Raw genomic sequence first — 25542 nt, 5'->3', positions numbered from 1 at the left:
CATGGCTTAAGAAGATCATATGGAATAATTAAGATCATATGAAGAAGAATAAGAAAATCATATGAAACAATTTAATGTTATGGAAAGTGCATTTTTAATGTTATGGAAAGTGCATTGGACTTAGAGGTAGAAAAGCTGTGTGGAATCTTTTTTCCTTTCTTAGTGATTGTTTTTGTTGCAGGAACCACTTTCCCAAATATCTCCCTGTCTCATTTGATGACATTCCCACAAAATCTTCCAAGCCTATAAATAAAGTCCTTGTGGTGGACTTTATAAATGTGAGAGGCAGTGTGATAGAACAGAAAGAATGCTGGCCCTGAAATCAGAGGGCCTGAGTTCAAATCCCAGGCCTTCTACTTACAGCCCAGGAGGACTTGGCCAGGACACTTTCCAGCCCTCAGATTTCTCATCTGTAATCAAAGTGGTGGAACTAAATGACCTCAAAGGTCTCATTTCTAAATTTATGACTCTAAGATGTGGGCTTAAATCCCAAATCTACCATTGTATGTTTTTAACATTTTGAGCTTAACTTCCTCATCTTTAAAAAAAAGTAGTTAGATTATATAATCTCTAAAGTCCCTTTTAGCTCTAACACTCTATAGGCCCTAACACAAGTACAGTGCTTAAAAAAGGATCATAAAATACAATATAAATATAAATCATAGAATATGCTAAGCATGTATCTCAAAACACAGCTAGCTGTTTTTCAGATCCAAGAATATAAATATTTCATAAACTCTATAAATCTTAGACTCAGAGAATTCTAGAACTGGGAGGAACCTGATTTATTCCAACCCCTGCATTTTACTGGAAACAGAGGCCCCAAAAGGGAAAGTCATTTCCACAAATTTCTGTAGCAAGTAGGTTTGTGATATTATGCCTGGGGCTTCACCTATTTATGACTGAGTTTAATATATATATATATATATATATTTCATCTGATTAGTTAAGAAAACCATTTCCCTAAGGTATATAAGGTACTTTCGGTGGAAAAACCCATCTCTCCCCATATGGTATTGAATAGGACTCACAGCCCTGGGGCGGGGCAAAGGAGGGAAAATATCCAGGAATTAGATTACATCATCATCACTAACAACTGAAAAATGAGTTGCTCCTTTAGTTTCTGGCTTAGCTTCTGAGAAGTTAGTAGGGGCCCAGCAAGTTCCAACCTTGGCCAGAGAGAGGCTGAGTGTGTCCCACAACTATAGTGTGTGTATGTCCTAAGAAGGTAGGTGCCTCTTTTTTCAATCCTAAATGAAGGGGGAAAGGATTGTTGAAGGTGGGATCTGGGTTAGTTTTGATGGGGTTTTTGTTTTGTTTTGTCAGTCTTTTAGTCTCTCCCGTCTCAAGTTGTTTCCAAGACTAACAAAAGGTGTGTTCATGTGCCAGAGCTCCCTGCCAAAAAAAGTTCATTATTTCTGAGGGACTCCCTAAAGAAACCTGGAAACTGAGACAAATTCTAAAATAACACAATTAAGGACCTATAACTTAGGAGAAGGGATCTAAGAATAAAAGGATACAAAATATATAGACTTTTGAATCTCCAGACTTAGAATATTAAAGCTAGAAGAGGCTGTAGAATTATACAACTTAAAATGTTGGGCTAGGAGGAACATTAGGAATGTCTGTCATGTAGTTCGACCCCTTCATTTTACAAAAAGGAAACCAAAGTTCAGAACTTGCTGGGAGAAGTGTGCCATCCTTGGAAGATTTTTTTTTTCAGAAATAATTACTAAGTAGGGCAGATAACGCAACATGTAGTAGCAAGAGCCCTAAAATAGGATTGCAGACACTTGGCTTCTACTCATTCCCCAGCCACTAATTCATTGTGAGATTTTAGGCAAGTTATTTCCTCTCAATGCCTCACTTACCTGAGGCAGTTGGGGGAGGTGACTTCTTATATTCTATTTGGCTCTGTCATTTAATGTTTATGTGCAGGTATGTAATGGAGATTTATTTAATTGATTTTTTTTTTTTTTTGCTTTAAGATTTAAATCACTACTTGCCTTCAGGCAGAACTATCACCAAATGAGTGTGAATATCTAGATTTTTTTCCCCTGACTTGGCCCCAATTTATTGTATGAGTTGGGCAAGTCACTTCACAGTTCTAAACTGTTTCCTCATCTTTGAAAATAAAGGGAGTTTTATTAAATGTTATCCATGCTAAGTCTCTTCTAGTTCTGAATTTCTTTCTTTTTGTGATTAATATTTTCATTTTCTAGATAATGTTGATAATAACTGCTCTTTACCATGTACTATATAATGTCACTATGCCTCACAGTACCATCATAAATTATAATTTATATCAATCAGTCAGCATGCATTCATTAAGTACCTATTACATGTCAAGTACTGCACTAGGAATGCAATGACAAAAACAAAAATCCCTGCCATCAGGGAGCTTGATATTCTATTAAGAAGCAATAGAATATGTAGAGTATAGAATATAGAATAGAGTATGAAGCAAATACATACATAGTAAATATAGGTAAAAAGGGAACATTACCATTTGGAGAGATCAAGTGACCTTGAGAAGTTTTTATGGAAGCCTAAAAGTCTTAAAAGATAAAGATGAAGAGGAACAGCTTTTCAGATATAGGAGAGATGGAAGATGGAAGTCTAGTTGTAACAAACAGCCAAAAAGTCAAATTGTCTGGATTATATAGAGTACGTGAAAGTGCATAAGATGGAACTTGATGAAATCCTGATTTATCAGAAAGCAAGCCAGTAATTGAAGGAATAACTTATCTTTTGAATTGTTAGAAAAATAGTCTGGTTTGAGGTTGTAAAGAGTTTTAAAATGGAGAAACGTATATCTGATCTTTGAGGGGAAAAGGAACTATTAAGGTTTTTTGAGAAGAGGGAGTAATATAATCAGAGTAGACCTATCCTTTAGGAATATCATTTTGGTAGCTGAGTGGAAGATGGATTGAAGTGAGAGAAAATTCAAGGTTAGGAGACCAGTTAGAAAGTGATTAAAACAATCTGGTTAAGAAAGGAAGTGGACTTGAACTAAGGTATTAGTCATGTGAGTGGAGCCAAAGGAAGAGATGTCAGAGATGTTGTAGATGTAGAACTGAAAAGACCTAGCAATTAATTGGATAGTGGAGTGTAAGAGTAATAGTCAAGGATGAGCCATAACATATATTCCAGAACATAGTAATATGAAGGCTCCTGGTCAGGCTACTGAATGGGACTACTTCTTTAGGGATAGCAAAAGTAGACTGAAGTTGTGAGTCTGGGAGAATGGAAGAATGGTGGCACCCTTAACAGAAATTGAGTTTTCTGTGGTTCTCATCTTGGACTATATCATGTTTCTGCCATTCCCACTGGAAATGAAGCAGCACTTAAAAGTAGGTCTCATTAAATCAGTTTCCCTGTGCAGTAACATGACCCCATTCTTCATTTTTTAAAGAGCCAAATAATTTAAGCAAAATGAGCCAGTGTGATCCATCCTTTGGAATGACATTGTCAGTCATTAATGTTAGCTGGTAAGATCTGGCAATTACTGCTCAGGGTCATATTATAAAGTATTGGAAATGATGGAATGAGACAGATTACAAATCTAGACATGTTTATTTAAAAATACATAAGATCAGGTGGAAATTAGCACTGTATAATCCATTCTCACAACTCCTAAAGAGATAGGATTCGAGATATCCAATCCTGAGTCTCAGCTTTCTATATTTAGAAAAGCTTTGTGACCCATTAATATCAAATATCAGGACACTGCCCTGGTTCTGAGTCAATCTATTCTTCTGTTACTGTTCTTATTAAGTTATTTTACTTCATTAGTTACTGATGATAAGATTTAAATTAAACTGAATAAGCACCTTATAAAACCCTATTATGCTCAAGGAACTATACTTGACTCTAGACATCCCACCCCGAAAAAAATAGTCCTATAACTATGAGCCTCAAGGAGCTTACAATTGGAAGAAGAGTAGGAATCAAAATATATACATATAAGTATAAAATTCAGTAGTGTGAAGAAGAGAACAGCAACAGAAGAGAATGAGGGATAGCTTTGTGGAGAAGGTAGCATCTAATCTAAGTTTTAGAGTAAGATAAGGATCCTGAGAGGAAGCACATTCTTGGCATGGGAAATAGTCTGTGCAAATGGGAAAAGGTAGATTGTGAATTGTCAGATTTGGAGAATATCTAATAGTCTAGAGCATTTGGAACACATTGTTTGTGAAGAAAGTAATATGATAAAGATAAAAAGACAGGTAGGAATTAGATTGTGCAATACTTAAATTATAGACTGCACAATTTGTGTTTTATCATAAAGGCAAAGGGAGCAGCTAATGCTTTGAGGAGAAAAGAATAACACAGTTGTAACTATACTTACAATGACTCAATTTTAAGAAGTCCTTTCAGGTTACAAAGCACTTTCTTCATAATAATCAAAACGTGATAGATAATGGGGATATTATAATATCCATTTTAAAGATGATAAAACTAAAGTTTCAAGAAATTAAGTAATTTCGAAGGAGGGAGCGAAGGAGAAAAGAAGGAAGGAAGAAAGGGAGGGAGGAAAGAAGGAAGGAACTCTACTATGGGCCAAGTACTATGCTAATTGCTTTATATATTAGCTCATTTGATCCTTACAACAACCTTGGGAGGTAGGTTCTACTGTGATCTTCATTTTACACTTGAAGAATCTGATTTGCCCAGAGTCACTCAACTAGTAAATGTCTGAGGTTAGATTTGAACTCAGGTCTTCTCAACTTCAAGCCCATTACTCTACATGTGCCACCTAGGTGTCTTCTGGCAAAGCCCTCAGTTTGTGGGGGAATGTCAAAATCCTGAGGAGGCAGCAGGTTTGGGAGATGTTCTAAATGATATCTAGTGCGTTTAAAAAAAAAAAAAAAGCTGCAAAACAAATACAAAGAGTATCCAATTTCATTCTCATTCCTGAACAATGAGAACTACTCTTCAGAATGTGAATTTTTTGAAATAGATTATAGTGGAAGGGAGTCCTAGGTTCTAATGCTAATTCAATTACTTCCTATCTGTGTCTTTGAACCAGTTGGCTTTTCTGGATTTAAATTTCTGCATCTGGGGAGAGAAGGGAAAGGAAGAGGTTTGGCCCAATAATCTTTAAGACCCCTTCTAGCTCTAAATCCTATGAATTTATGACCTTTCAAGGACATCATTACAGTATGTTCAGTATGCTACATTTACTAAGAGAGGAATGTGATTTCTAAGTCTTTTCTAGTTCTCAGAATTTATTGTCCATATTAATAAGATATAGGAGAATGAGCAATTACTTAACAGTTAGGAGTTCTGGGCTTTAGTCCAAGCTCTTTCCTAAAAAGCTTTGTAAATTTGGGTAAGTTATTTTCTTTTCCTGGGTCTCAATAGTAATACCATCAAATATCAGGGAAAATATTAATAGGAAATAGTAATATCAAAAATAACAGGGAAAAAGTAATCTCTTTACACCCTTAAAACTCAGTCAAAATCAACTGCATATTAGTTCAAGTAAGAAGCATCATAAATAAATTTAACATATTTTGAGTACTGGACTTTTCATAGTCTGCATTTATCTTACAAAATGGCACTTTAAAATTTTAAATTTTCTTTTTTGTCTTTTGTCTATATGATTGTAGCCAAAGAGTGGATTGTTTGATCATCTCAAAATCCTTGTGTACATGATAGGTTTTACCTCCCAAACTTAAAAAAGAATCATATAGCAGAAGTGTTTCTTTCTGCAAGCAAACCCTAAAGTCTCAATAAGCCTTGATATTCCATGACAGAAGAGGCAATGTGTTGTAGTGAAGAGAATGCTGGATTTGAAATCAAGGAAGGATTTAGGCTTATTGGTTTAAACCCAGATAACAGAACCAGGAACAATAGATGCACATTGAAAGGAGTCATGTCAGAAAAAATACCACTAAATCTGTCAAAAAAGGAATGGTCTGATTTGAAAGATGTTGATTTCTTTTTCTCTGGAACTCTTCAAGTGGAGACCAGATGACCACTTGCCAAATATGCTACAGGAGTCCTTTGGTGTATGAATTGGACCTGATGGCCACTCAGGTCTCTTCAAACTCTGTGATCCTGGGACTTAGGTTAAAATTTCAATCCTTGCCCTTTTCACCTATTTTGTTGTTAGTCATTTTTCTAGTTGTGTCTGATTCCTTATGATTCCATTGAGATTTTCTTCACAAAGATAGAGCAATTTGTCAATTCCTTCTCTAGCTCATTTTTACAGATGAGGAAACTGAGGTAAACAGGTTTAAGTAATTTGCCCAGGGTCACTCAGTAAATATCTGAGATCAGATTTAAACTCAAGTTTTCATGATTCCAGGGCGGGCATGCTATATATTGTACCATCTCCCTGACCCATAGTATGGGATACCAACTTGCTAAAATTAATTGTTTAATTAGGTAAAAAATATAATGAATATGGGATCAAGGAGGGGTGCCTAGAAGGCTTTAATGAAACATCAAGATGATGAAGCAGCAAGCAACAATGGAATATAACAAAAGTTATTATGCTGGCCTGAACCTGAACCTGTACCAGTTAGAGCTCTCGAAAGGTGGGGCCAAAGGAACTGGATACTCAAAGTCAGGACTCAGCACAAGTATTAAAAGCACTGTGTTCTTAAATCCTGACAAGAAGCCTGAGAAATGTATCTGAGAGGAATATATTTCAGGTCTGGAAGGAAACTTTAGAGATGATATAATCTAACCCCCTCTTGTTATAGATGAGAAAACTGAGGTCTGCATGATGAGAGAGAGAAAGACTTCTGCCATGGTTAATAAGTAGAAGATCAAAGGCAAGAACCCAGGCTTTTGAGTTCCAATTTAGTATTCTTCTTTTACATAAATATGACACCAGTCTTAAGAGGAAACATGACAGGAAGAACCACATTTCTACATTAAAACCAATATCATTAAATATTTATTAAGCACTTACTATACCAGGAACAAAAACAAACCCCAATTATGTTTAAGAGTCTCAATGACTCTTGAAGAATAAGAAACATTCACAGCCCTATTTAGTTCTTCTTCCCCAGTCACAAAGAAATCCTTGTAAGGTATGTGTATTATACAAGAATAAGTTTGACCAGTTAAAATAACTACCTCCCCATTTAGAGTTCCAGAGGGTTGTGAACATGCCATGTGGAAGGTGACCCTTCTCCAACCCCTACTTACAGCCTAGAATGATACCAGTATTGCTCCCTTAAAGTGGGATCTGTTAGATGATTTTAGGTATACGTGGCAAAAGGAGCTGTACAGCAGGAAATAACTTGAGGAGGTGGAACCAGGTATGCAGAGCAGGAAAACAGGAGGGCAGTAGTGAAAGGTTGTTTATCCCAAGACTGATGATTTTGTTATTGAGTAGCTTGTACCGTGACGGGGTAAAGACAAAGAGAGCTGGGTATGAGATGATGTAATGAGATGGTATATATGAAGGAATGTAATTGTGAGAAGATGCAGACGCCATTAGAGAAGATGTAGGGTGCTCAATAAATGCTTGCAGTACTTAGTAACATCTGGTGTGTCGGGTGCTCTGTGGGGAAAGAGAGCAGCTAGAGGGAGCTGTTTTGGAGACGTCCAAATACCTGGTGAATGGTAAGGAACCCAGTTATAGTTCCCCTTGGTGAGTAAAAGGAACTCAACAGGGATCCGTCTAAAAATGTAAATTCTCCAGCAAGAAAGTCTGAGTTGCTTCTTTATCATTTATAAGTATAAATATGTCATAAATGAATTATAATTTATATGTATGAGGATTCAAGTTTTATGAAGTTCTTTTCACATAGTATTTTATTTAGAATAATAAATCCTCAAACTTAGAAGATTTCTAGTCCATTTCGACCAAAGTTTCTTAATTATTTTTATGCCGAGGACATCTTTGGCATTCTGGTGATATTTAACACTACTTATATGTTTGTGTTCATTTGCCTAAATTCATAATTGAAAGAAATTCTAAACCCATATTTGATCCTTCCTATAACATCTCTTCCACAAATGGTCACCACAAAACCTCCATTTAAGTATAGCACCAAGCACATGCTAGGTGCTTAATAAATGCTTGTTAACTGAGTACATTATATAATAACTACCTAATGAGGTCATTGTAGAGAAACAGTAAAATGCTACATAAATGTAAACTGTATCATTTCTTTTTTTAAATAGTTCTAATGGTTACAAAGTTTTAATGAAATACAGTTAATCTACATTTAATAAATACGTTTAATAGAAATATCATTCTATATGGCAAGCCCTTCAGAATCTAAAATGACTATCATGTACCCTTTGGTATTCTCTAAATTAAAGTTATTTCCTTCAACCAATTTTTAGAAGGCATATTCTTCAGGCCTCTCTATATAATTTGTCCTTTTCTAGATATTTTCCAACATATCAATGTCTTCCTTAAAATGTGACAGCTAGAATGGAAATTTCAGGTACATTCTAACCTTCACACAGAATAGCAGGTCAGCCACTTCTCTCCCTCTAGACACTATGCCTCACTCAATAAAACTTAGAATAATATTTTTGTCTCTAGATTTTGTTTCTGCAACATCACACCACAAATGCATATTGAGCCGACAGTCTACTAAGACTACCATGCCTTTTTCACTTGAACTATTTATTATCTAGTGAAGTCTTCCTTCTTTAGTATTTGTGTCATTGATTTTTAAATGATGATTTTATACTTACTCCTCTACATTTTCATCTCATGAGATTAAGTCCATCATTCTAATTTATCAAGGTGTTGGGATCCTGATCAAGTCATTGAATGTGTTAGCTATCCTTCATATCACTGTGACATTGTGTCATTGAGACATACAAAGTTCATATAGTTGCAATTTGTGCCTTCAAGTCATCACTAAACATGTTGAAAAGAACAATTCTCAATACAAATGCCTGAAATACTGCATTAGAAACTTCCTTCCACATTGACATCAAAACATTAATCACCACTCCAATCATTCAAGCTGTTCCATATTCTCTTAACTGAAAGTGCATTTCTCCATCTCATCCACAAGGACAGCATGACAAACATGGATTCTTACAACAAACCCACAATAAATATGTCCGTTTTCAAAAAAAGAAAGAAAGAAAGAAACTAAAGTTTCTTTAGCAACTTTCCAAAGATTACTTAGTAAGTGGTAGAGTTGTAATTCAAACCCATTACTTCTAAATCAAAGTCCAGTGCTTTTGTCCATGTAATATCTCTATGTACCCAGTGAAGCCCCTTCAACTTGCATTGACCATGTTCATTCCCAGATCACTTAGACCTTGAAGGGCAATTCCATGTCAAAATATCTCTCTTAAAATCAGGAAGAAATAAATACAAAGATGAAAGCAGTCACATGCTCATGCCTGCCAGGTTGGGGTGGAAGATGAGGCAGCAGCCCTTCCCCCTACCTGATCCTCACTGACAGCTCTCAAAGTAGTTCTACCTTCTAGTAGCCACAAAGGAAAAAGAGACAAAGAAGTAGATCTCTCCCTATGTTACATATCAGCAACTCATTAGTCATCAGTTCTTCCAGTATTATAGCCAATGAGAGAACTCTTCATCATCACTCATTGCAAACTCTTGAGTCATTATGACAGGAAGTAGGCTACCTCCAAGCAAATCACATAGTTGCTTGGACTAGAATCAGGTGAGGAATATCTGTGCTTGCTGCAAAGACTAGCCTTTATCAGCAAATTCACCTCATTACAATATTGTTAGAAAGTTTTTTTTCTTTTATCAAAATGAAATCTAAGGACTATATCATAGGATTTTTTTGTAAAGGCCAGTTAAAAAGGCCATAGATCTGATGATTTGAAGTTATAAAGTACTGCAAAAAGCTAAACTATTATTGCTTTATCTGATCTGTGCCAAATATACTTTGAGAGGAATTAGGAGGATGAGAGGAACTTTGAGCCAGGAGGGACCTTAGAGATCATCTTATTTGATGTCCTTATTTTTAGACTGAGGAAAACAAGATATAGCAAAAGAAAATGATTTGCTCAAGGTCACCAGGGGCAGGATAAGAAATCAGGTTTCTTATCTGTCTTGTTAGATCTCCTGAAGGTAGCCAAAGTAATCAGTTAGAACTCCCATGTTTCCTTAATCGTTCTTGGTAGTTTGGGGTTGGGTTTTTAAATTTGTTTCTTTTTTGTTTTTTTTACATTCTATTATTTCCAGATATTCTCTGATCCACAAACTTTTTCTTTATTACAAAGAATTTAATAGAAAGTTTATATACTTATATATATAATACAAAGTTCAATAAAAAAAAAAAACAACCAGGGCAGATAGAGATAGAATGCTGAGCCCTGAGTCAGGAAGTATCATCTTCATGAATTTAAATCTGACTTCAAACACTTAGTGGTTGTGTGACTCTGGGCAAGCCACTGAACCCTGTTTGTCTCAATGTCCTCATCTGTAAAATGGGCTGAAGAAGGAAATGGAAAACCATTTCAGTATCTTTGCCAAGAAAACTTGACATGAGGTCACAAAAAGTCAGACATGACCTATATGACTAAACAACAAATTTCTACATACATACATTTAGATATGTATCTATAAATGCATGTGTGACCCTATCTGCACATATACATACATGTATATATGTAAAAATGTATATATGTGCAAATAGAAAGTCTATGAGAAAGAAAAAAAGAAAAATACTACAGGATAATATGAAGTTTATCAATTAAAAATATTTTTATTCTGTCAGATTACAATAATTCAACCCAAAATCATTTTTTGTGATCAAGCTGAATTTATACCAGTAATGAAAAGACGGTTCAACATTAAGAAAATAACCTAATTAATCATATTAAAAATTAAAGCATGCAAAGGTACGATTGTCTTAAGAAATAAAGACAGGCCTTTGGCAAAGTACAGCTGTCATTTATGCTATTAAGTTTAGGCATAGAGGGTCTTTTTTTTAAATATAAAAAAGTATCTCTTCAAACAAAATCAAGCATCATATGTAATACAAATACACTTGAAGCTTTGTTTCAATGAATATATGAAAAAGTAAGGCTACACATTCTTCCCACACTTGCTAAATATAGTTTTATAAATGCTGGTAATAGCAATAAAACAAGAGAAAGAAATTAAAGCTATAAAGATAGGCAAAGGGAACATCAAAAAATCTCTCTGCTGATGATGTGATAGTTATTTTTAAAATCCTAGGGAATTAGCAGATACTAATTAAGAAAATTAATAACTTTAGTAAAGTAACTACAAAATAAACACACCAAAATCAACAGTTTATGTATAATATAAAAACCCTTAAAACAATAATAGAAAGGAAAAATTCTGATCAAAGGAACTAAAAATTGAATAAAACGTTTGTGGATCAATCTACCAAAGCTCACAAATTTCTTGTATAAATACAATTAGAAAATGTTCCTTAAAGCAACAAAGAACAACTTTAAAAGTCAAAGGAAAAGTCATTGCTCATAGCCAGGTCATGCCAATATGATAAAAATGATGCTATAGTATTTTATTTAATTTAATGACTAAAAAATTAATGCTATAGGAAACAAACTATCAAAAGCCTACTTTACAGAACTTGCTAAACCAATAAAATTCACTTTCAGGGATGAATGATGTAGTATTTAAAGAGAAATGATGAAAAAAGTAGATTTAATGAGAGCCTAGCACTTCCAGATCTCAAACTATATTATAAAGTAGCAATCATCAAAGCTATTGGGGTTTAGCTTAAAAGTTGAGTAATAGATCAGTAGAACAGATTAGACAAGGAAAATTCAGAAATAATGAAATTCAATAACTCAATACTTAATAAACCTTCAAAATATAAATTATTTAGAAAGGAATTCTTATTTTCCAAGAACTACAAGGAAAATTAAAATGCCATCTAGTAAAAATTAGGTTTAGACCAAAATTTATACCATATTCCAAAATAAATGCTAAATAATTATATAAACTGGATCACAGTGAAAAAATTAGAAAGAGGAACAATTAATAAATCTTTTACAACTACGAGATGCTGTATTCTTTAAAATATAAGGAACAGAGGCGATTACAAAATATAAGAGATAATTTTGATTCAATAAAACAGAATTTTTCACATAAAATTCATCTTTCAAGGATTAAAAATTGAAGCAGTCAAATGGGAAAACTTTATATTAAATTTCTTGGAAAATAGTTTGGTATTCTAAATATATGGACAACTAAGAGAGAGACAAAGATAGACAGACAGACAGATAGATAGATAGACAGATGCTTTAATAATATTTACCTAGTAGCACATTATATACAAATATGTATTTGTATTATGTATATATATCAAAAGTTATTCCTTGATAGATACATAGTCAAAAGGTTATGAACAGTTTTCAAACAAATTCAAATAAAAGAATTCTCCAAATTACTAAAAGTAAGAGAAATGTAAATCAAATTTCACTTTATATCTAGCAAGTTGGTAAACTTGCATAAGATAAGAATACTCAATGTTGGAGGGATTGTGGGAAGGAAGATAAGCAATGTTGCATTATGCTGGAACTATCAATCAGCATGAAAATTTTTTTAAAAATCAGTAATTATACAAATAAAGTAGACAAAGCATTCATACTCTTTGATATAGAAATTCTATTGTTAGATTAATGAACTACCCCCTAGATCATTAATAAGAAGAAAATCCCTGCCAAAATATCTATATCAGCACTTTTTCTGATAGCAAAGGACTCAATTCAAAATACATCTCCACTGATTGGAAATGGCTGAACAAATTGTGGCATATGGGTTTAATGAAAAAAATGACAAATAAGACGAATACAGAGAAACATGAGAAAACTTGTAAGAATTTTTACTAAGTGAAGGAAGCAAGGAAACTATACACAATAACTACAGCAATGTAAATAACGAATAACTACAAAACAATAAAAATTTTTACAAAATTACTAAGTGCAAGCTTGGCCGAAAAGAAGAAATATGAGAAGTCACCTCCCCCAACTCCTTTGCAGCAGTTGAAGGTCCATGAGTGTAGAAGAAAACATGTGTTTTTAGATTTCTTTTTTAATGTATTGGGCATTTTTGCTGATTATTTTTCTCTTTTAAACATATTTATCTATGAAATGGTTCTCTGAGAAGGAAAAAGGAAAGTGATAAAGGAAGAAATAGGTGACATAAATGAATAAAAATTATCCATAGATATTTCATTTTTAAAGAAATTGGTTAAGCTTTTGATCAGAATGATATACAAAGATTTAAAAGAGGAAAATGAGGGAAAAAAGCAAGCAGTTATTAAGCATTTATTATGTTTTTACTTATTAGCATCATTTATTTGTTACACCATCTTAAGAAGACAAGTGTTCCAGCAAGACAGAGAAAAAGCCCAGAGTCAAAAGGTGTTTTATTCATAGAATAGCAAAGAGGCCAGTGTCACTGGATTGAGGAGTATATGTCAGGGGCGAAGATGTAAGAGGCTTGGAAAAGGAAGAGGGTGACTTTGAACTGATTAGGTTATAAAAGGCTTTTTAAATTATAGAGAATTTTCTATTTGAACCTGGTGACAATAAAAGTCTATAGGAGTTTATTGAATTGAGAGAGAAAGGACATGATCAGATCTGCGCTTTAGGAAAATCATATTAGGGTCTGATTGACGAGAATGAGTGAGAAGAGAATCAAAAAAGTAGATCCATGGTAGATTATTACAATAGTCCAAGCATGAGATCTTAAACAACCAGATAGCTCAGTGGATAGAGTGCTAGCCTGGAGTCGGAAAGACTCATCTTCCTAAATTCAAATCTGGTCAAGCCAAAGAAGGAAACAGCAAACCATCTCACTCTTTGCCAAAAAAACCCCAAATGGAATCACAAGGAATCAAACACTAATGAAAACAACTGAATGAACAAACAAAAGCCCCTAAATCTCCTGAATAGTTACCAGAAGACATTTGAGATTAGCAAAACTGTCTGGATCAAAATGGTCTATTTTAAGAATAATTGAGACTTTAAAATAACATTACTCTGCAGCTCATCTAGTGAGTAGATATTTGGATCTCCTTAATCTTAGATATATCAAAATGAATATTCTGAACCTATATACTGAGTGTTGTAGTATAGTTATCTTTCCCTGGTGAGTATACTTCCTAATTATCATTCAACCCAAAAAATCTTAGGTATTGCAACATTTTCTTATTTTTTTTTTTTTGCCCTCAGCTATTGAATGATTATAAAACCCCAAAAGTTCACAAAATTCCTCTTCTTTACCTAATAGCCAGCACTTTCCTAGAAGCAATTCTATGTAAAGTAGATTGTGTTAAGGATTTGATCTCCTACACATTATAGAAAAATATTCAATGCTACATGCATCCTTACCAGAATCCCTGTATCAAGGATTCATAGGCATGGAAATTACATTTTAAGTAGCTACTTTTATAATTTGAGGACCTATAGGCATAACTCCATGACCATAAGTCAGAAGAAGTTATTTATTTTACATGATTGGTCAGATCAACTTTGATGAATGAAATCTTCATCTATGGTCCACAACTAGTCCTTCCAGAAAGCCTTGGCTACAGAGCTTGTTCAACCCAATTAGAGTATCTTAGACTTTTAGACTGACCTACTCCTTAATGAGAGGAATGTTCTCGTGTGATTGTTTAGCTCTCCCATATCCAAAACTGGAACTGATTCAATTAGACTACTGTCATAAGAACAGGAGCTTTTTCTAATTGTACAAATTAGTCATTTCTTTCCAGCCTTTTACATGTATTCCAGAATGAAAATGCAGATTGAATTTTTCCCAAAGGTATCACTTGCCTGTCCTAGGAGGAGTTACTTAGGTCTCAAAATTGAGCTAATCAGATAATTATTCTCTTAGAACAATGAGATGGCCAGGAAACAAGAAGTTGTTAAAAGAAAGAGACATTTTTTTTCATGTCTGACATAGCATCACAATAGTTTTCTTTTCCAATTTTAGATTCTGTAATAAGATAACAAAATGATTCTGTCCCACTCAGATCACCAGTACAAAGAACTATGATTCTTTGCAGTCCCTAAAGAATAATAGTCATATGGGATAGGAATTTATATATCAATCATTATTAGCGTGTTCTATATCAGGATGTATCTTCTTAAAGAACATATCTGGATCCACAGAAGAAGGGAGTATTTGACAAAGGCACATAAAGTAAAAATTCTTGGTTGCACCAAAGATTTGGTAATAAAACTTCTCTCATTCTCACCAACATCTATCTGAATTTTCTCCAGAAAGGCACTCATTAGGAATTAATGCTCAATCTCTTTATCTCAGAGGTGGTAGACACACTATCATAAAGAAATCTCTTTGCTCTGGATTGCCAAGTCCTCTTCTTTTGAACAGGAAAGAGGCTACTAACACAATCATTCTTTTGTTTCGATCTCCATAAAAACAAATATTCCTTTACAGTGTAATAGATGTTAAAAATCTCGGCTTTCCACAGCAATTTTTATGATTAAAAATATCTTACTAAAAACATCTTTCAATAGTTTCTTTGTGATGGCTTTGGAATAGCATAGCAGACCAAACTTCAATTTATCCAAAATTGTGTATGCTATTATGAGGACATATTCACAATTATAACTTTTAGTCATTTAAATAAAACCAATATTTATGTTAACAAAAGAGAAAAAGGCCCCATCGTATTTACTGTTCTCTCTTTTTGAGCTCAAATCTGATCTCAGATATTTACTAGAATAGACACTATTACAGAAGCAAATTAGCTACCTGTCCCAAAGCAAAATAGGAAAGGATTAATCTTTCCTAACCTTTATACTCTGGAGTTTTCTTCCTTATACAGATAGGGACCAATGCTGGGGACCTCAGTTGCTTCAATTTCAGCTTGTTTTAAAATCTGGAAGGAAAAAGCTTAGAAAGGGTGGAGATCCAAAACTAAAGGAAGCAGGATCTCTTTCCACATCACAGTAATCAGCTTATACAATGGTAAAGAAATTCAATATATATTTTCAAGGTCCCTGACAAAATTAGAAACAGGAAATACATGAGAATAGAGTTCTGACTTTCTCATTTATTGTCAAAAATCTGGCTGTATTTTATACTTTGGAATGTCAAGCACAACCTTAGGTAAACAACACACTGAGACAACAACCCTCAATAGTAGCTTGTATTTCTATAGGACTTAATAATTTACAAAGTACTTTACCCATGATAATCTTGTATGAACTGTGTTATACAAATACTATCTCTATTTTGCAAACAAGAACAGTGGGATTTAGAAATAAGAAGGGACTTGCCTAATACTAATTACTAATACTAATTGCCTAATACTAATACTAATACAGTGATTTGATAGCAGTTGCAAGACTTAAACTGAGGCCTACTCTTTTTACTACTTCATACTGGCCCTCATCTCACCATAGTCTCTTAAAACTAAGTAGGATGCATGCTGAAAAAAAATATAAGGTTAATTGTAGCACTGTAGGCTTATACAACTGGAAAAAGTTGCCTTAAAGCTGCCTCCAAATCCATTATTTTCAATGAAGAAATACAATCATACAGGAACTAAGTCCTAGAATTTAAATCCAAATCCTCCAACTTCAAACACTAAAATGATAAGGTTTCCCTGCCATCAATCCAGATATAAAGGAGAGAGAAGGGCTTAGAAGACAGTGGGAGGGACAACCCTGGAGTCAGGAGAACCTAAATTCAAATTTGGTCTCAGACAGTTACTTGCTTTGGATAAGTCACTTAAACCCACTTGCCTCTCCAAAGCAAAACAAAACAAAAAGATGCTGGGAAGGAAGCAACCATTCCTAACATTTTGACACAGAACTATCTTTGCCTTAGACTTGTTCTGCACATAAAACAGTTCTTTATCCCAAGGAAGTCCCCAGGAAATACAAAAAATTCCAGTGCAGACACACAGGGAGAGCCACGAACTTCAGAACCCTGGAATCTATAGGTAGACATGAGGAAGGACCACTAGCCTCCTGTTCATTCCATCAAGCATCATTCCATATCACACAGGTATCATAAATGCTTATTGCCACACACAGGTCAGATACATTATTGCTCCCAAACTGTGTGTGCTGACCTCATAAAATCCCAACCAATCCCTAATGTCCCCATCAATACTGAAAATGTCCATCACTTTACTATAGTTTTTTTTTGAGCTAACAATAATCAGAGGAAACATTATGACTCTCATTTTACTAGAAAGATTCTGAGTTCTAGAGTACTGAAGCAATTTGCCAATATCACAAAACTATTTTTTTTGTTTTTGTTTTTTTTTTAATAACTTTTTGACAGAACCCATGCCAGGGTAATTTTTTTTTACAACATTATCCCTTGCACTCACTTCTGTTCCGATTTTTCCCCTCCCTCCCTCCCTCCACCTCCTCCCCGAGATGGCAAGCAGTCCTATATATGTTAAATAGGTTACAGTAGGATACAATATATGTGTGCAGAACCGAACAGTTCTCTTGTTGCTCAGGGAGAATTGGATTTAGAAGATATAAATAACCCGGGAAGAAGGACAAAAATGCAAGCAGTTTACATTCATTTCCTAGTGTTCTTTCTTTGGGTGTAGCTGCTTCTGTCCATCCTTGATCAATTGAAACTGAGCTAGATCTTCTCTTTGTCGAAGAAATCCACTTCCATCAGAATACATCCTCATACAGTATCATTGTTGAAGTATATAATGATCTCCTGGTTCTGCTTATTTCACTCAGCAACAGTTCATGTAAGTCTCTCCAAGACTCTCTGTATTCATCCTTCTAGAATGGTCATTTCTTACAGAACAATAATATTCCATAACATTCATATACCCACAATTTACTCAACCATTCTCCAGTTAAAGGGACCTGTATGTGCCAAAATGTTTGTGGCAGCCCTGTTTGTAATGGCTAGAAGCTGGAAAATATCACAAAACTATTAAGTAACAGAACCAGTTTTCTAACCGAAGACATAGGGTCATAACATTGTAGAATTTGGAACCTTAGAGATTATCTCTTCTGACTCTAAAGTCTTTTTTGTATCTTGCTGTCTCACATTCACAGAATTTCAGATTAGGTAAGAATTTTCTTACCATTCATCAAATTCAAGCAGCAACTGAAAAAGAATGATCCCCACACTATGCCAGACAAGTGATTGTCCAGGTGTTACTTGAAGACCTCTAAAGAGGGGTCTCTTTTCAAAGGTAGCCCTTTCCACTTTTGATCAATTCTAATTATGAGAAAGTTTTTTCTTACCTGAGAACTAAATTTGCCTCTTTACTTCTCCACTTTTACCTAATGTTTCTTGTTCTGTGATCTGAAATAAAACAGAATTTATACCTTTTCTACATGGCAGCCCTTGAATACAATTATCATGGCCTCTCACCTTCTCTGTATCTTTTTTTCCCCTCTAGTCAAAACGTCCCCATTTCCTTTGTCCAGTTCTCATATAATATTATTTCAAGGCCTCCCTAAGCTTATTCTTTATCTCCTGAATATTCAACAGTTTACCAATTGTCTGTCTTAAAATGTGGAATAGAAACTGAACATGATACTTCCAAATGTGGTCTGACTAAGCTAGGCCAAATACATTGAGAATATTTATCACTTCCTTATTCCTTGATCCTATGCCTCCTCAAAGCAGCTTAAAATGCAAATATTTATATCATGGGCAAGTTTATTTGTGGATAGATGTGCAATAATGAATATTCATGTTTAGCTAGAATGGAGCTATGGGAAGAAGTCTGCTCTATCAAAAAAGGTCTTCTGAAAAAGGATAAATATCAGGAACTGCTTAAATGACTGGGAATAGATGACTTGTGGAAAGGAAAGCATTCTAGATGTCTGGATCATCTTGGGATGAGAACAAAATGAAAAGACAAAAGGGAACAAATGTGTTGAGAAAAGTTCCAGATAGTCTGGTGAGTAGGAAGCAAGGGAAATAAGGTATCATAGTATCACTTAGAATTATAACACTAGAAGTAAATCATATAATCTTACATCTGCATTTTATTGAGAAGAAAATTGAGGTTCAGAGAGGGGAAGTAAATTGCTCAAGATTATGAACCTAGATAACAGAAAATTTGGGATGAGAATGACTCCCAGTCTCATTTTAATATAGTACAATCATCAAATCTATGGAAATTTGAAGTCTTTAGAAGAAGAAATAGGGAAAACTAATGATACCTCAGATAGGTCACTCAATAGAATTCCTATTGAAGAAATTTAATCAAAACTCAAATTCATTTTTTTATCTTCTTATTCTTAGAGAAATTCAATAGGAGTTTCATTAACTTTTGGAGGACATCATTTTCACAATGTCTGATAAAAATTCTGTTCTGTTTTCATCTGCTTCCATTGCATTCCAGGAAAAGGAATTATAACATAGCATATGGAATCTAAAAGGGAATTTGGAATCATAGAATATATATTATAATGTCAAAACAGGAAGGGAATGAAACAGAGAGTAAAACTCATAAATAATTCTAGAGATCAATGGACTCAACCCTTTAATTTTATAGTAAAATAAATGAGGGTTAGAGAAATAAAGTTATTTGCCAACAATGATTGGGTGGCAAAGAGAAAGCTGAAATACATTCATCTAGTTTCTGGTGTAATAGTTCCTTATCAAATCATTTGGCTCCATAAATTTATATCCTAAGGTTTCTCTGAATTTTTCAATAGCCTCTTATTTTCAGCAACAGCCCCATGTCTGGACCTATTTCATTCCAACAATTAGAAAGGCATGACTGTACAAATTCTTGAGCAAAAAAACTAGACTTAAGCATAGAACTATTAGTTCCCACCAGATTAGGAGAGCACTTACCTTTTATTCTTACTGAGAATTTTTTTCTTCCTCACCTTGTACACTTTTTAGGATCAAATAGGTCTACAAACTCTTCAAAAATCAAGATGAAGGATCTATATCTATAGCGATCTATCTATCTCTGTGTGTGTGTGTATGTGTAGCACTAGTAGATTGAAGATAAATCTCCAAGAGCATAGAAGGCAGCAATGGCATACAAGACAATGTCCAAAGAAGCATTAGGAGAGAACCACTCTTCTGATGGACAAAGAGTCTCTCTCCACATAACAATGAGGGGAATACACAAAAGTAGTGTAAGAAACTACCTAAGGTTGTGAAAAGAATATTATACTTGAGGTAAGAAAGCCCAGGTTTAAATCACATCTCTTAGCACTATAGAGTTGTGTGACATTAGACACTTCTTCACTTTAAGACTAATTGTCCTCAATCTTATCATAAGAGTATAGATTAAGTTTTGTCCCTAATATTCCAGTTCTGAAATTCTCAGCTTTTATAATTCTAAGATCTAAAATTCTTCTAACTCAGTTCAGCTCCTAACTTCTTCCCCACTCTCAATTAAGCCACCTTTAATCTTTAGGAATCTGCTAGTAAATGTTTTATAACTGGCTTTCAGAAAATACATGACATGCTTTTAAGTTAAATCTGTATGGTCAACATTTTCTCCATCACTTTCTTAAATCTAAATAACAGACAAAAAATAAATCAAACACTGATTTGTAGCATTTGCCAATATCCAAAATATACTTTGCTCACAATGAAAATTTAATGATTGATTCTTATATCACTAGCACATTAGGATAGTACTTGACACATAGTAGGCACTAAATCAGTGTTTGGTTAATTGTTTTGATGGACTAAGAGAATAAAAAACTTGGAAGAGACTTCAGAGCTCATCTATCACATCATTAAAAAATATTCATATGACAAACATTTATAAAGCACATACTATGGGCAGACCAATGTTCTTGACTCTAAAGGATATATAACACCATTCTGAATAAAACTCCCATTTTCAAGAGCTCTAAAAGGTCATGATTTGGTTTTTGCTTGAGTACTGCCTGTGACGGGAAACTTATTACATCTTCAGACAATTCATTCCACTTTGGAGTAGTTTTAATTATCGGGACATTCTTCCTGATTTGGAACGGAAATTTGCCTCTCTGAAATTTTCACCCATTACTTCCTATTCATCCCATAGGGTCAAGAAGGTCTACAGAGCTAACCCTTCTTTCTTCATGACAGTCTGTAGATTGTTAAATCTTTAAAGAACCTTACTGATCATCTAATACAACAATTTCATTTGATAGATCAGAAAATTTGAGAACAGGAGAGGGGACGTTACTTGACTAATTATATCCAGTAGTTAGTGCTAATCTTGGCACTTGAATCCAGACTTAGCTCCAGACACATCCCAATGTTCACACTGACAAGGTTATATGGTCTTAGGTAAGTCAAAATTCTGGATGACAAAATAATAATAGTTAACATTTATACATGTGCCACAAATATTATTTCATTTGATCCTCATAACAACCCTAGAAAGTTATTATTATCCCTGTTTTATACATGAGGAAATTAAGGCAAACAAATATCAAGTGATTTATCCAGGATCACACAGCTAGTAACTATCTAAGATGAGATCTGAACTCAGGTCTTCCTGACTCCAGGCCTGGTACTCTAGCACTCTAGCTACCAAGAAAGATTAACTGGAAATTCTATACAAGGGAGGTAATTACACTAGATTTCCCCCAAGTTCCCTCTCAACTCTAAATTTTTGATTGCACCAGGCAATTAAATGTGTAATGAAAAGAACATTGATCCTGAAGCAGGAAGATTTGAGTTCAAATCCAGCTTCAGATATTTATTTAACTGTATGACCCTGAACAAGCCACTTAACCTCTATCAGTTTTATCTTCTGTAAAATGGAGATGATAATAACAATCACCTCCCAAAGTTGTTGTGAGAATCAAATGAAATTGCACCTATAAAACACTTTGCTTAATTAATTGCTAGTCATTATCACCATTGTAATTATCACAATTCGTATTAATAATTAAAATTCTTGCACTGCCTTCCTCACAGGGTTGTCATGAGCAAAGGTTTTTTGTAAACTATACAACATAAGAGAATTATTAACTATATTATTCCCAGCAGAAGAAGAATGAACAGTAGCAGTTTCTTTCAATTTCTTTTAATTGAACTCATGCAAACAAAATTAATTCTAGAAATTATGTAAACCCAGCAGGACAACTCACAGACCAGCTAAGAGAACTCATTGTTCTCACTAGACACTTTCTTAATATTCACTGTTTTCTCACTCGTCGCATTCTGGCTCACTACCGCCTTTTATCTGGGAATTCCTCTCCAGGAGGAGTAAATCTTGTAAATCTCATCAGATGGGAAGCAAAAATCATAGAGCTTGTTTGACCAGGAGGAGTAAAATGGCATCTGTTTTGTAGAGTCTTCTAGCTATCTAAAATTGGAAGCTAATCCTTTAACAGCCAAGTATGTTGTTCTCATTTTAATCATTTTCAGTAGAATTTTTTCTACAATACACATCTCTATTTTCTTACACAATATATGGCAAATAGTCTTTAAGTCTTTCTTTAGCATATAGGTGTTATACAGGGTTATATTGGTGTTATACAGAGGTTAATGTATATATTGATATAGGTGTATTTGCTTTATATATTTGTTGCTGTGTCCATCAATATCTGGTTATCAACTGTTATTTCTCACTGCAATTTCCCTCACTCTAGGACTTCTTCACCTTTCTAATTTTTTGCTTCTAACCTGTGTTTAGATACCTCAGGACAGTGAGTTTGGTGAAATTATAGGCAAAATCCCCATTACCTCCAAAATAAGTATAAAATCCTCTGTTTAACATTCAAAATCCTTTATAACCTGACCCCCTCCATCCCCATCTTTCCAGGTTTCTTATACTTACTTCCCTCTATATATGCAATCATCCAATGGCACTAGCCTCCTGGATGTCCTTGAATAAGATACTACGATTCCTAACTCAAAGCATTTTCTCTGGCTGTTTCCTATACCTGGAATACTCTCTCTCTTCATGCCCACTTCCTGGTTTCTTTGATTTCCTTCTCAGCTAACTCAGCTAAAGTAGAATCTTCTGCAAGAATCTCTTTCTCCAGTTTCATTTAATGTTAGTGGCTTTCCTTTTAATTTCTATCTTATTTGTCCATAGTTGCTTGCATGCTGTCTCCCCCACTAGACTGTGATTGGATTTCCCAATAGTAAAATCACCTACTCCCCAGCATATGGTCATGTTAATAGCTTTGTGACATATTCTCTTGGTTAGAATATATTATTACTAGGACTAGGCTATAACAAAGTACATAGCTGCCTCCCTCAGTAAGTTCCATTTCATAACTTACCCCTGTAGAAACAATACTTAAATAAACCTAGAGGCACAATCTAATCATTGCTTAGACAAATTCAAAGGAAAAGTGAGCTATGAAGGACCTAAGAGCACAATGAACAGGGAAAAACTAAGACCTATGTTTGAATATAACTTCTACCAATCACAGAGACAACTAAGTGACAAAGTATGTACTGGATCTAGAATCAGGAAAACCTGAGTTCATATCTGGCCTTAGACAGTTATTAGAATGAGAAAGCTACTAAATAGCTCTGTGCCTCAGTTTCCTAATCTGTAAAGTGAAGATAATAGCATCTATTGAATAAGGTTGTTGTGAGTTAAAATAAAATAATATTGTAAAAAGTGCCATATAAATGTTAACTTATTATTCATTAGTCCTTCACCTCATTTTCTCATTTTACAGAAGAAGAAACAGGTCCAAAACTGTACAGTTAGTCTTTAGACTCTATAAATCCTTAGTCTAACTCCTTGTGCCACAGACAAGTAAGATCCCTAAGTAAGGTTACATTTCTATCAGGCTGGAGATATCATTCTCTAATTTCATTGATTTAAACCTCCAAACAAGCATGCTTTCCCGAAGGCTAATTAACTACCAGCACCTTATTCCAGTATCATTTATTAATTAGCATCAGTTAGCTTTTACAAAGAGTTATAAAACAAGAACAGAAGTACAAATATTTCCAACATCTTGGAGCACATTCTTCCCTATAACATCTCTATAGAAAATGAACTAAAATATTGTCATTTCTATATATCATTCATTTCAACAAATCCATTTCCATATTTGGCATAGCTGATATGAACTTTCTTCCCTCTTGGTTATCCCCTATATAGTCTGAGTCAAAGTGTTTAAAACTTCTCACTGGGCTAGCTGCAAAATCCAGTATGGTCATCCAGCCATTAATTGAATTAATAAATTAATAAATAATAGAGATGAATTATCACATTCATGTACAAATGAAAAAACTTTTTCCTTGTCTGACTTACTTGAAATATATCATTATTTAGCTGTTCTTGCAATAGTCAGGAATCATTCATTTCAATTCAATTATGCTATAAAGTAGTACTAGTTGGAGAATTGAATAATTGAAGAGGGGTATTGTCAGAAGAGGTTTCTTTCTCAGATAATATTTTCACAGAATTCTAGATTTGAAAAAGACTTCAGGAACACCTGAAACATGAAAATCCTTTGCACTCTCCCTAACAAATTCAATCTCTCCTTGACCAAGTCCATTATTACTAAATTAATTACTCAATGAAAAAACAAATTCCATTTTTTGACAGTTATCAAAATAGTTCATTTTTAGAAGTGCTCTATGCTTTAGAAAGATCTTTAATAGAGAAGCTGATCAATGATGTAGATTATGAATACAAACTACAAATACAAATGAGCACAATAGCCTAATATTTAATCAAGCTAAGATCCCAGCTATTGGGGCATGGATTTATTATTTGATAAATATTTCTAGGAAAACTGGAAAGTAATCTGACAGAAACTGAGCATAGCACAATATCTCACACCATATACCAATAAAATATATAGGTGCATGGTTTAGACATAAAAGATGGTGTCATAAGCACATTAGGAAAGTATGGAAGAAATTACCTGACAGATCTCTGGATAGGGGGAAAGTTGATGACCAAACAAAAGATAGAATGGTTTGTGGGAGGTAAAATTGATGTTTTTTTAACATAAAATTTAAAAGGTTTTGCACAAACAAAACCAATGTAGCCAAAATTAGAAGAAAAGCAGGAAACTGGGGTGGGAGGGGCAATTTTTACAGTCAATTTCACTAATAAAAGTCTCATTTCTCAAAAAGCAAAAATAGAAAACTGATCCAAGTTTATAAAAAATAAAACCTACTCTTTAACTGATAGCCATAGAATATGAAGAAGCAAACTTCTGAAGATAAAATCTAAATTATCACTAATAATTTGAAAAATGCAAATTTAAGCAATCACCTAATAGCCATCAGATTGGTTAAGATAACATAAAAAGAAAATGATAAATTATAGAGAGGATATAGATACATTAATGACTAGTCTAATTCTGGAGAACAATTTGGAACTATGCCCAAAGAGCTATAAAACTGTTCATTCCCTTTTTTTGGAGGCAATCAGAGTTAAGTGATTTGCCCAGAGTCATACAGCCGGCCAATATGTGTCTGAGGTAAAATTTGAATTCAGTTCCTTCTGATCATTGGGGCCAGTGCTCTATCCACTGTTCCTATGTATACCCTTTCACCCACTTTCACTTTCAATAGTATCTTAGGCATATACCTCAAGGAGATCAAAGAAAAAGGAAAAGAACCCATACATACAAATATATTTATACTAACTGTTTTTGTGGTATCAAAGAATTGGAAACAGAAGCAATGCCGATCAGTTG

General features: G+C 34.1%; 2 protein-coding genes across 2 annotated transcripts in view; both read left to right on the top strand.

Moving 5' to 3' along the window:
• Positions 1 to 1154: 1154 nt before the first annotated feature.
• Positions 1155 to 25542, top strand: part of BDKRB2 (bradykinin receptor B2) — a 40549-nt gene continuing 16161 nt past the window's right edge. The window contains exon 1 of the mRNA XM_003756572.3: positions 1155 to 1228. The gene's annotated coding sequence lies outside the window, so the exon portion shown is untranslated. The remainder of the gene's footprint in view (positions 1229 to 25542) is intronic.
• BDKRB1 (bradykinin receptor B1) overlaps positions 1156 to 25542 on the top strand; it is an 82349-nt gene continuing 57962 nt past the window's right edge. Inside the window, exon 1 of the mRNA XM_031953302.1 lies at positions 1156 to 1228. The gene's annotated coding sequence lies outside the window, so the exon portion shown is untranslated. The remainder of the gene's footprint in view (positions 1229 to 25542) is intronic.

Source organism: Sarcophilus harrisii, chromosome 2, assembly GCF_902635505.1.
Source record: "Sarcophilus harrisii chromosome 2, mSarHar1.11, whole genome shotgun sequence".
NCBI lineage: Eukaryota > Metazoa > Chordata > Mammalia > Dasyuromorphia > Dasyuridae > Sarcophilus > Sarcophilus harrisii.
This window is presented reverse-complemented; position numbering and strand designations above follow the sequence as displayed.